Source organism: Gossypium hirsutum, chromosome A03, assembly GCF_007990345.1.
Source record: "Gossypium hirsutum isolate 1008001.06 chromosome A03, Gossypium_hirsutum_v2.1, whole genome shotgun sequence".
Lineage (NCBI taxonomy): Eukaryota > Viridiplantae > Streptophyta > Magnoliopsida > Malvales > Malvaceae > Gossypium > Gossypium hirsutum.
The window spans coordinates 18,899,435-18,910,897 of NC_053426.1; the positions used below are offsets into that span (position 1 = coordinate 18,899,435).

General features: G+C 36.2%; 1 long non-coding RNA gene across 1 annotated transcript; it reads left to right on the plus strand.

Moving 5' to 3' along the window:
• Window positions 1-5,390: 5,390 nt before the first annotated feature.
• On the plus strand, window positions 5,391-11,111 carry LOC121219130 (uncharacterized). Its single transcript, XR_005915850.1, has 3 exons — window positions 5,391-5,548; window positions 10,225-10,290; window positions 10,389-11,111. It is a non-coding gene; the product is annotated as an uncharacterized lncRNA (long non-coding RNA).
• Window positions 11,112-11,463: the final 352 nt, after the last annotated feature.

Genomic DNA, 11,463 nt, shown 5'->3' on the forward strand with positions numbered 1-11,463 from the left:
CTTCGAAATAATAAGGCCCCGTAGGAATACTAGAAAATCCAATGTGACATGTATTATAGGGCAAGGGCTATCTTTACTCTTTAGCCTGAGAGGGGAAGGCTTCCTGCATGGGTAGATTAGCAATCCCTAGTCTTCCAAGACAAAAAAAAAGAGTATTGGACTTTTCTTTCCTCCTCATCGAGGATGATGGATCCGGGGATGGATGGAAAGATACGTCATTTATCTAAGTGATGGATTCAATCTGAAGCCCTAATTAAGTAAACTTCTTCTTATGCGTGCAAGTACTTGTTTAGTTGCTATAGCCGAATGACCTTCTATCACATCAACTATAAGAAGAAGAGTTTCGGAAGAATATGCTTTAGGGACAAATTTATCTTCTATCACTTCCTGACTCTGCTGACATTCCACCTTAATCTTTCTTAGGGTTAAAAGAATCAATGAGATGCCCTTGTTCTCTCCTATCCTTTTTCTATACATATAGTAGCGCCTGCTGGCCAGTCATAGATAGTAGTAACTTATTGAATTCTGGCTTCCTCTCTTTTTGAGAGATCAGGTTTAAACTACTAAAGCTCGTAGAAAGAGTCAAAGTTCGTAAAAAATATTAGAATACCACCTTCCTGTGAGGAATGCGTAGTTCCCTGGCGCTTCATGGGACGGGCGCTCACAGTTCCCCTCCCTCTAATCTAACTCTACCTTGCTCGCCCAGGCCTGCCGGCACAATAAGAGAATGAGGGCGCTATTCTGCTTGCTTGTGCAGGTGAGGACCACTTGGCTAGAGCGCGCCAGAAGAGCTTCGGGTGACTTGTTAGGGCTGTCGAAGAGCAAATAATCAAGTCACTCGAAGGAAAGGTCCTCCTCTCTATTCTCTATTCCTTGTGTGGGAGGTCCCTTCTAGCCGTCCGTATCATTGCTTCCAACCTTGAAAAATTTGTGTTAACAGTTAAATCAACAAAAAGGACTAGCCCATAATTGTGACAGCCCAAAATTGACCCTAGTCGGGAAGTGGTTTCAGGACCGCTAAACCGAGTCACCGAAATGTTCGAATGTGATATTTATTGTCTAGAATATGTAATTATGAATGTGTGAAAATTTCAAGCTTCGATTTAGTCGATTGCATGTGAGTTTTAGTAAATAGGACTTATGTGAGAAAATTTTGAAATGTGATAGGTCAAAGCATAAGGACCTATTAGTGCATGTTGAAAAAGGGGGGGACTTGCATGTCAATTTCCCCCCCTCTATTAGTAGTGGCCGGCCATGACAAGCATGGTAGACCAAGTGTGATGGGCAAGAACATGTCATAAACATGTTGAGTTAGTGTTTCATGGGAAGTATGATAAAATAAGGAGCATGGGCATTAAATAATGAAAGGGAGGAGTGATGAAAAAAAAGAATGGTCTCATCCATGCCCCCCCTTTTGCCGTGAGTTAAAGAAAAGAAAAGAAAAAAATTTTGTTCATCCTTTTTCATCTTCTTTTGGCCGAAAATTCTAAGGAAGGAGGAAGGAGTTCTTGCTTCATGTTTGGTTTGGAAGAGGATTAGGAGGAGGTTTGGCCATACTTGTATCTAGATCAAGGTATGTTTGAGGTTGTGCCATGAGATTCATGCATGTTTTTAGTTGCTAGCTTGAGTTCTAATTAGCCCATGGTTCAAATCTTTGCTATTTCATGGGGATGATATTCGGCCTAGGTGGATTTTGTGTTAATGTCATTGCATGCTAAATATGAAGCTTGTTAATGATGCATGTGATGGTGGATTGATGATTCTTGAATCTTCTTTTTAGCATTTTTGAGTGAGCACATATGTGCATTAGTTGCTAGATGGAGAAGAATCGGCTAGCAAGTTGTGTGCTAAGGCCGAATATAATTTTTGTATATTAATGAGTAATGCATGTGTTAAATTGATGGAAAGGGAGAGGATGCTTTACTAGTGTATATATGTGTGTATTAGCCAAGTTTTGAACTTGAAACAAAATGGTGTTTAGTCAATACAAGTGACCATACTTGTAGAATGTATTAAGTGTTGCAATCGGCCCCAACATAGACATGCATATTCGGCCATAGGAAGGAGATTGGTGTTGCATGTATTCGGTTAGAGGCAAGCATATTGATGCTTTTGTCTTGGCTTAGAAAATTCGGCCAAGGGGGAAAATTAGCTAAAATGTTGAGTTTGATTCATGATTCCGTACATATGTGACTTTAATGTCTAATGTATAAATATGGGCTAAGTGCCTTGTGTTCCTCTTTTCGATGCTCAAATGATTAAATCAATTTATTTGTTTAATTAAGCTCAAGAGCAAAGGGGAACTAAATCCGATAAAGGGAAGGAAAAAGTGGTCGAATAGCTATCTGAATCGTTCGACAACATCCGAGGTAAGTTCTTGAGTAAAAGAGCTTAAATTATGATTTGATTAGATCATGTTTTAAGCAAATCAAAATCATGCTCTTTGTGTGGCTATTGAGCCGAAATTGCAAGAATGATAAGTGTCTTGTGTTTGAGTTTTGCTAACAAAAACGAAATACGAATGTGCCATGATTTATTGTTAAATGTGCATGGTTATTTGAATGATGTCCGGGCTAAGTCCCGAAGGCTTTGTGCTAAGTGACCATATCCGGACTAAGATCCGAAGGCATTTGTGCGAGATACTAATTCCGGGCTAAGCCCGAAGGCATTTGTGCGAGTTACTAAATCCGGGTTAAGTCCCGAAGGCATTTGTGCGAGTTACTATAACCGGGCTATGTCCCGAAGGCATTTGAACGAGTAGCTATATCCGGTTAAATTCCGAAGGTACGTGATTTGGGAATGAATGATCTTGCTGTAAAAATTTCAGTTAATACGCTTGAAACATCCCAACATTGAGGTATGTTTCGTATGTGCTTTGAATTAGTTGAGCCCTTACAAATAAGTATTCGCTCAGTTGATAAATGAGCTACCGGCCTTTGGCTAAGTTGATCTTTGTGTATGAATAAAAGGGTTGGTAATGTGAAGTAAGTATGATATTGAAAAATTGTGCATATGAAATTATCCGTTTAGCTACATGAATGCTATACTTTTGTTGTGCTGGAATCCCTTGCTCAAAACTTACTAAGCATAAATTGCTTACTCCATCTCCTTGATTCTCTGTTTTATAGATTTTGGTTCTCCAGCTATCGGACTCGGGATTTTGAAGTCGAAGTCGCCCACACTATCAAGCCCCCCCCTTTTGGTACAATTTTGGTTGAACTTCGAAATGACATGTATAGGACTACCCTTTTTGTTGGGGGTCATGGACCCTTTGGACTTGTATAATTTTGGATAGCCATGCGAAAATGGCTTATATATGTTTGAGTATAATGTTATAATCATTTGGTATGGACATGGTTATTGAGAGGTGTGGATATGCTTAACAAGGATTGGCCTGGGAATGGTTAATCACTATCATAATTTGTGCTATTTATGCTAAAAGGGCTAGTTGAATCATGGAAACTATGAAATAGGTAAAGTCTACCTTAAAGGCAGATGCTGACAGCAGCAGTGATGTAGATTTGGAAAATCACTAAAAATAGTAGGAAGGGAATTAAATAGTGAATAAATTATGTAAACGAATCTTGATGAATCTATTTTCATACGAAAGTAACGAAACGGTCATATGGACAGTATGTTAAGAGATATTCAGGTTCTCGTAAGACAGGGCCAGAACGGTTTCTGGATTCCCTGTTTCGACTTTGGAAATTCATTATAAATTAACCAGAGATAATTAGGAGTCATGCCATATATTTATAGATTCCTCTTTGAGTCTAGTTTCTATAGAAACAAACGACATCAGTATTGAAGCCCTGTACAGGGAGATATCCAAGTCGTAATGCGCAAAGGTCAGTGTAGTCGATCCCTGTAACATGGGAGACTTTGACTAATAAACTGTACTAATTGGCCCAACCAAAAATTCTAGAAAAAAATATGTAGATGGATATATGAGTCTAGTTTCAGGGAAAATTTACGGAACTGGATTCCGAGTTTCTGAACTCAAGATATGATTTTTAAAGCGACTAGTACGCAGATTGGCAGTGTCTGGGAAATTTTTTTTATAAGTGGTTTAAAGTCTGTTAACACCTCGTGTTCGACTCCGGTGACGGTCTCGGTTTCGGGGTGTTACAATAATCCTAATCTAAGGCCCATACCTTTACTAAATGACCAATAGCGAGCGGATAAAACATTATAATACTTAGTTATAGTTAGAGATTAAAGTTATACTCTTTGTACTATAGTTGGCTTAGACTTCCTTGTTAAAGAAAAGCGTTTTTTTTCTTCTTCCTCCCTACAGAAGGTGAAAGGTGGAAGTTACGAGAAGTCTTGTTCTTCCGAATATCTATGCTGTAACACCTAATTACTCTAATTGACCTAGAATTTGGGAAAATTAGGATTAAATTGAAAGGACTAGTGAATTGTCAGGCTTCGATAAGAGATTTGAAAATTTTAGTGGCTGAATTGTGAATAGTTGGATTTCAATTCCAGATTAGTTAAATTGAAATCGACTGGTTTCAAAGTGGGAAACAAAATAATTAACAATGGATTGTGGGAATGGCCGGTGAAGACCATGCCCAAAGAGCATATATAGGAATGAGTAGAGACAAAATTTTCTTAATTCTGTATATAAATCTTCTCCTCTCCATAGCATTATCTTCTTTAGTAGTTTTGAAGAAGAAGGGGATGTAGATGAAGAAAGCTCTACATGTCGCAGCAGAGGTATAAATTTAAGTCTGGTGAGGGAGAAAACAAGGAACTAACAAGTTTCATTATCTCTCTGTACTTGAGAATTGAAGAAAAGAAGTAGAGTGAGAACTCTCAAAGCTTCTAAATAATTATGGATTCTGGGTCTTAAGGGTTGAACACCTTTAGTTTAACCAATACATGATTTTCATGCTTAGCTACCATGACAAAGGAGGCTCTGGCATTCGAAAAAGCTAAGCTGAGGAGGCAAGGAAATATCAGGTGAGTTTCTGCACCTTGCCTCTTGAATGATAAACGTTGTTGTGTGATCATGCCAGTTATGTGCTAATTGTTGTCAGCAGGTAAATTGTACTGTATGCATGACTAGTGTATGTGACAACCCATTTTTAGTGGTGTCGAAAATAATAGTTTCAGGACCACAATTTCAATGTATGGGTCCATAAATATTACTTATTTAATATTTACGGGGTCATTAGAGTATCATATTAAAGTTTAGTCTAGAAATTTTACTGTTAGAATAATTAATTGAGAAAAAAATAATTAAATCGTAAAAGCTGCAAAAGTTACTCACTATTGTTTTTTCATTAATTAAACAACTTAAATAGTAAAAGTGAGAGGTTTTATGTTGTAATTAGACCATAGTTAAATATTATGGGCAGTTGGTGATGTTTTATTTTAAAGTTTATTAGTTAAAAATGTAAATTTATAAAATAAAGTAATTAAAAAACATAAAAATAAATGAGCATCATCTCCTATTTAGCCTTCACCACCGAAATTAGAAACAAAAAAGGTTGAGAAGCCATGGTTAAGCCTCCAAGGTTCTGCCAAGCTAGGACCTTTGTATGTAAGTTAAATTCTCACCCGTTTTTCATGAATTTTATGTTTTTGAGATCGTTGTAGCTTAATCTCGCTAGCCTAGGGACTATTTTGATATACTGTTGAAGTTTTGAAAAGTTATCATAGATGTTCTTGAAGCTTTTTAGATGTTAATGGTTGAGTTTGAAGCTTAGTGTTGAAATATGACTATTTTGTAGAGTGGATTTGGATAGTTTTAAGTTTAGGGACTAAACTAAACGTAAAATTTAGCATGAAGTTCTTGTAAAATTTTAGTATTTGAGAGCTGTATGGGGATGATAATGAATTCAACAATATGGCTTTAGGCTTAATTATAAAAATAAGATTGTTTCAATTTTAGGGACTAAATTAAATAAAATGTAAAACTTTAGGGAAATTATGAAAAATGTTAATAGGAGGTCATATGCATTAAATTGCATGTTATAAGATAATTGAGATAGATAAATTGAAATAAATCATTGTATAGATTAAGAATCGGTAGATAATCGAGGAAGAGAAAAAATTACAGAATAGTCCCTAAATCGAGGAAAAGAAAAAAATTACAGAATAGTCCCTAACACTCCTATCTTTGTTGTTTGGCCTTGTTAAGTTCATATGATATATTTTTGCGTATTTTGGAATGTTTATTTTGAATTGTGTATTTTGGGAAGTTGTATGTAACTTAAATATTGAAAATTGGTACAAAGTGAGAAAATGGATTGAATTGAAAGTGTTATATTGTTTATTGTATCGAGCTCAAATGAAATTAGGATAGGGTACAATTGACATACCAATAAGTTCTTTTGTGCATTGTATGGGACCAATATGTGATGAGATGATGATATATGACATGCTATTATACACTAAATGTATTGGAATCCAACATTTATTATGGATTATCGAGTTATATTTACAATGATCTAGACGTGTTTCTGGGGGAGGATGTGAAGCCTACGGGCTTGGCACTTGGTGCCCAGACTTGTTTTTGGAGGGATGTTAACCTTCGGGCTAGACACTCAATGCTTAGCCATGTTCTTGGTTGGATTAGCTTGGTTGAGCATTCTAGCATGTCTTTGGTGGATAACCGTGTATTCATATATGTTCTTATTAGTTTATTGAGCTGAATCAAAATTTTTAAACGATATAATAATTTGTATTGAAGTATGGTAATAACGACTTGGTGAATGACTTGAAAATGTACTCATGTTTATAGATTGTATATTGTGACTTGTTATTGAATCAACTCGCTTACTTGAAAGATTATATGACTTGGCATATGATAAACTCACCTCTTGATATAGTTGTGATGATAGGGTTAAATGTAGTTAAATGTTTTGTTAGTTAAACTTTGATTATAAGGTATGTTATATTTTTTTGACCTATGAACTTACTAATTTCCATTAAAGCTTACTCTGTTTTATTTTCCTTTTTTCCTGTAATTTTCATATGCGAAACTAGGCGATCGAATCAATTCAAAGATCACACTATCCAGACTTCTTTTGGAAGATTTTGTAAATGTTTTATTTTAGGATATGTGGCATGTAATAGGAGTAACTTGTATATGTATATAAGTGTTTAGTAAAAGTGGTATGTTTTGTGAATGCATAAAAAATGTATGCTTGTTTACTAATGGTATGGTTGCTCCTGATTTGGTTTGGTGACTTGAATGTGGTATTTGAGCTTGATATGTGATGGAATGAAGTAAGTATCGGTAAGTTATAACATTATATGAAATACTTGGATAAAAATTTGGTTGGAATTTATAGCAATATAGTTTGATATGTGATTTGAATGTCATAAAAATGATATGTGCATCAATTCTCTTAGTGTCAAATGTATAGAAGGATATATGCATTAGATATAGCTAGTTGTTGGTGATAAAAAGTTATGATATTTTGGTAATCCTTATGGCATATTGGTTAGGTATTCTTAGGATGATATGTGATATGTTTTGGAATGCTTTGAATAATAATTATGCAGGTTGGTTGTGTGCTTTGATGCATCAATGTTCGAATTATATATTTGGGCATAAAAAGTATTTTAAAATTAGATTTTTAACCATCTGGGTAAAAGTATCGATACTGAGGACCAAAGTATCAATATTTTACCAAATGAATAGTTTTCAAAAAGGACAGTATGACAATTTGGTATCGTTACTTCTAATAAGTATTGATATCTATTTACAAGGATCGATACTTTTTTAGAGTATCGATAAAAAGGCTTTGATTTCAACTTTTCAAAGTTGGCAGAATGCAAAAATGGTATCGATATAGATTTTCGTATTGATAATTATCATAAAAATATCGATACTTATTTCTTTGGTATCAATACATAGTTCAAAGTTTTGAAAATTTTCAAATTGGTCCTTAATTTATGCTAGATTTTATTAATTTATGTTTTTATGCTCGATTTAGTCCTTGATGTATTTATAACTTTTATTGTCAATGCAATTAAAGTGATTAATGATTTAAGATTCAGTTAAGTGTTATAAATTGTGTTATAATGTTTTGGCAACTGTAATAACATCCTGTAACTCGAGTTTGATAACCGAACTGGGTATGGGGTGTTATAGTTTATGCATGGTATGAGAGGGAAATGTTGGCAGATTAGATGAAGATAGGATTGGGAGAAGGGTGATTTTGTTAGTTACTTTCATATGGAGTTGCAAAGTGCGCTTGTGATGTGTGAAGCTCCGGGCTCTGCGGAGAGGACATTGTGGTGTTCAAGCATCAAGGTTAGGGCAATGAATGGAGGAATGGCGGAGGAATAGGGAAAAAGGAAAACTGGAATTCTATTTCAATTTTTGCCATCTAGAATTGTTGGGAGAAAACCATGATGTGCGAAGCTTTGGGCCTTGCGAGGGGGGTCACTTTGGTTTTTGAGCATCAATGTGGATATATGATAAAATGATATTAACGATTATTAGGTTACAAAGAGCAACTCCGCGACGACGGTCAATAGGCTCTATTGGGCGAGAACGCGACGGCAGTATGGTCCTCTCGGGCGACACCTCTAAGAGGTTTAGGGTGTAATACCATAGCTCAGCTATGACAACTTAGGTAGTCTATTAGGATAGAAAAATGGGATAGTCCATCAGGACAGGAAACTCAGGGTAGTCCACTAGGGTAGTAATCATGGGCAATTCATTAGAACGTCAAACATAGAGATCATAATTGCATAATCCGCGATTCGTGAAGGATGTTAAGAGTGAAAATAGAGTTCGTGAAGTGAATGAAGCAATAAGTCTCAAGAATGAATGATTTTGGCCTGTCTTAGAAATATAAACTACCGAAATAGTGAGGGATGCAAAGGTTATATCTAAACCTCGGTTAGGGTGGGAAGGAAAAAAGGCTCATTAGATGGAAATGTATAATTGGTACACACAAATACTACTCCTCTAGGGAAGTTGCAGATTCCACACAGTTTAAACAATTGTAGATTAGTCCACAGTAGAATACGATCATTGCAAGTTGACGAAAGCTCACTGAAGGGTTTAAAAGGTCGATCAAGATTTCACAGGAGGAAATGTATACTCGTGGTTGAAAGGGCTAGAAGGTTCTTTAGGGGATAATGGAATGCGGAGGTCAGACATGGCCATGGAGAGTGGCAGAGATCTTGTTGAGTTTTCCCCAAAGGTAGGAATTATATGTCCTAATAAGCCACCTTTGCAAATTGATTGATAGAGAAAAAGTTTTAGTGTTGTTAGTGAGTTCTAGTACTCTAAGGCAGTAGGGTCATTGAAATTTGAAAGACTGCTTGTGTAGGAAACACTTAGTCTAACGCCAGGTGTCGTTCACCAGAAATAATGAACACGTTATCAATGAGTTTAATTGTGAGTTGGGCGCCAAATCCATATATGAACTTAAAAGCATCTATTTATGATGCAGGTGCCGAGAATAGGTAAGAATAGGTCAGTTATTTTGGAGAGATCAAGCCAGGAATGCACCATGGAGGCTGCTCAAATGACGTTATTGTGCATATAGAAGACACTATAGGGATATGGAAAATTGTATTCTACACTATATTTGAGTCTGTCTTTAACAAGGTTTTGAGTTGTAATGACTTATATACTGTAACGCCCTAATTTTTTTTTGAAAATGTGACAAATGTGTATCTGTTTCAGTGGTTAAGTGTTCTAGGTGTGTTTGGCAAGTTCAAGCCTTGCATTTGGCAAGTTTTGTGATTTTTTTAAAATAAAGACCTACCCTTGTTCAGCAGGCTTATATTTAAGTATTTGTAGAAACATATCAGAATAGGCCTGCTTGTCTGGTGGTTAAGTGGAGTGTTAGGATTGCTGATGGTCAAGTGTTCGAATACCTATGTGAGTGTGGGAGTTTATTTTTGCTGGGTGTTGCACAAGTGTTTCAGTGCTGATGGAACTCTAAGTAGTGGGTGAGTGGATAAGTGAATTTAGGGGTTTAGGTAAATCTGTTTTCCAAATGAAATTCTCTACAGAAAACTGACGTCCACCTTTCTTGCTCATCCGTTTTTCCCTTTCTTTTTCAAACAAAAATCTTTTTTCTTCTTTTCCATTTCAACAAGGATTGTACTTATTTATTTATTTCGGCATTATGTTTTTACGCTCGGTAAGTAAGAGGTTTTTGTTCGAATTTAGAGTCATTCTTTTAATCCGTTTGAGCAATGTGTAATTTTTCCCATTGATGATTGAACTTGTGTTTTTGGCAGTAGCGAGGCGTCTTGATCGTGATTCTCCTCTTACAGAATCGTAGCCAATCATTCATGATAGTTGGTGTAAGTGCTGGACGCTTTTTTTTGGACTATTATTGATGTGGGTTTTCGGTTTAATAGAGAATTGTGATTGATTTTGAAGCATTATATGTCGATTATAGGTTTTGGAAGGCTCGAAAGTGTTTCTACATCGAATCTGTAACATGTGTGTACCTGAAATGCAAGAAAATAAGTTTTTGGCAAAAGTCGAAAACTTTATTGATGATGCCACACGGTCGTGTGGTAGGTCGTGTGTGACAACACGGGTGTGTGGGCCCACAAGGGCAAGCCATATGGGCGTGTGGGCCTATTGAGCTAAACTATTTCTTAGGGTTGCACGGGTCGCCTAAGTCGACTGTGAGCCTATTATAGTGTTGGTAAGCGCTACTCAGACCTTAAATCGTGTGATCTTAATATATAATGTATGTATCGAGCATGTTAAACTTATGTATGTTTACTGATCTGTATGTATAACTAAACTTTAGCATCTAAGCATATATTTCTGTATATTTGCATTGAGCATGTTTAGTTACATATGCATTGAGGCGGGATAATTGATTATTGGAGGAAGTGTATTGAAAGGCTTTCATGCCTATTACTTGGCAGCTCAGCTGCAATATTACTGATATGTGCCGCATTCAGTACGACTTGGTGTGTAGGGCTGGGTGGGTGTTTTAAACCCCACATGGTGTGTAGGGATGGTCGGAGATGGTGTGTAGAGGCTGGTGGGTAGGATACTGATTTTTATTACTGTATCTAAGATGAGCTAAGACCTAAACTATATCTGAATCTGTAATGGGCTTAGACCTAGACTGCATTTGACTGATTACTGTTGTTTGACTGTATGCACATCTCTTGTGGGGATTACACACTGAGTTTACGTAAACTCACCTCTTTCTATTTATCTGTACAAGTAATCCCCAGACTTAGGCGGATTGGTGCGGCGGAGGACTCAACAGTGACCACATGATTTTTGAACTGACTTAATTTCATTTAAGGTTTTTTCTTTACTTCCAATTATTTTTGGGGTATTTTTGATGTAATTTAGGACTTTTGGACTGTTTGCTTATGTTTTGGATTTTGACTGTTTTCATGGACTTTTAAACTGCAAAACTCAACGAAAACTCGGTTTAATTAAAAAGAATGTTTTTCCTAAACTCAAACGATTTCCCATAAATGTCACAGTTTTAAAAGCTT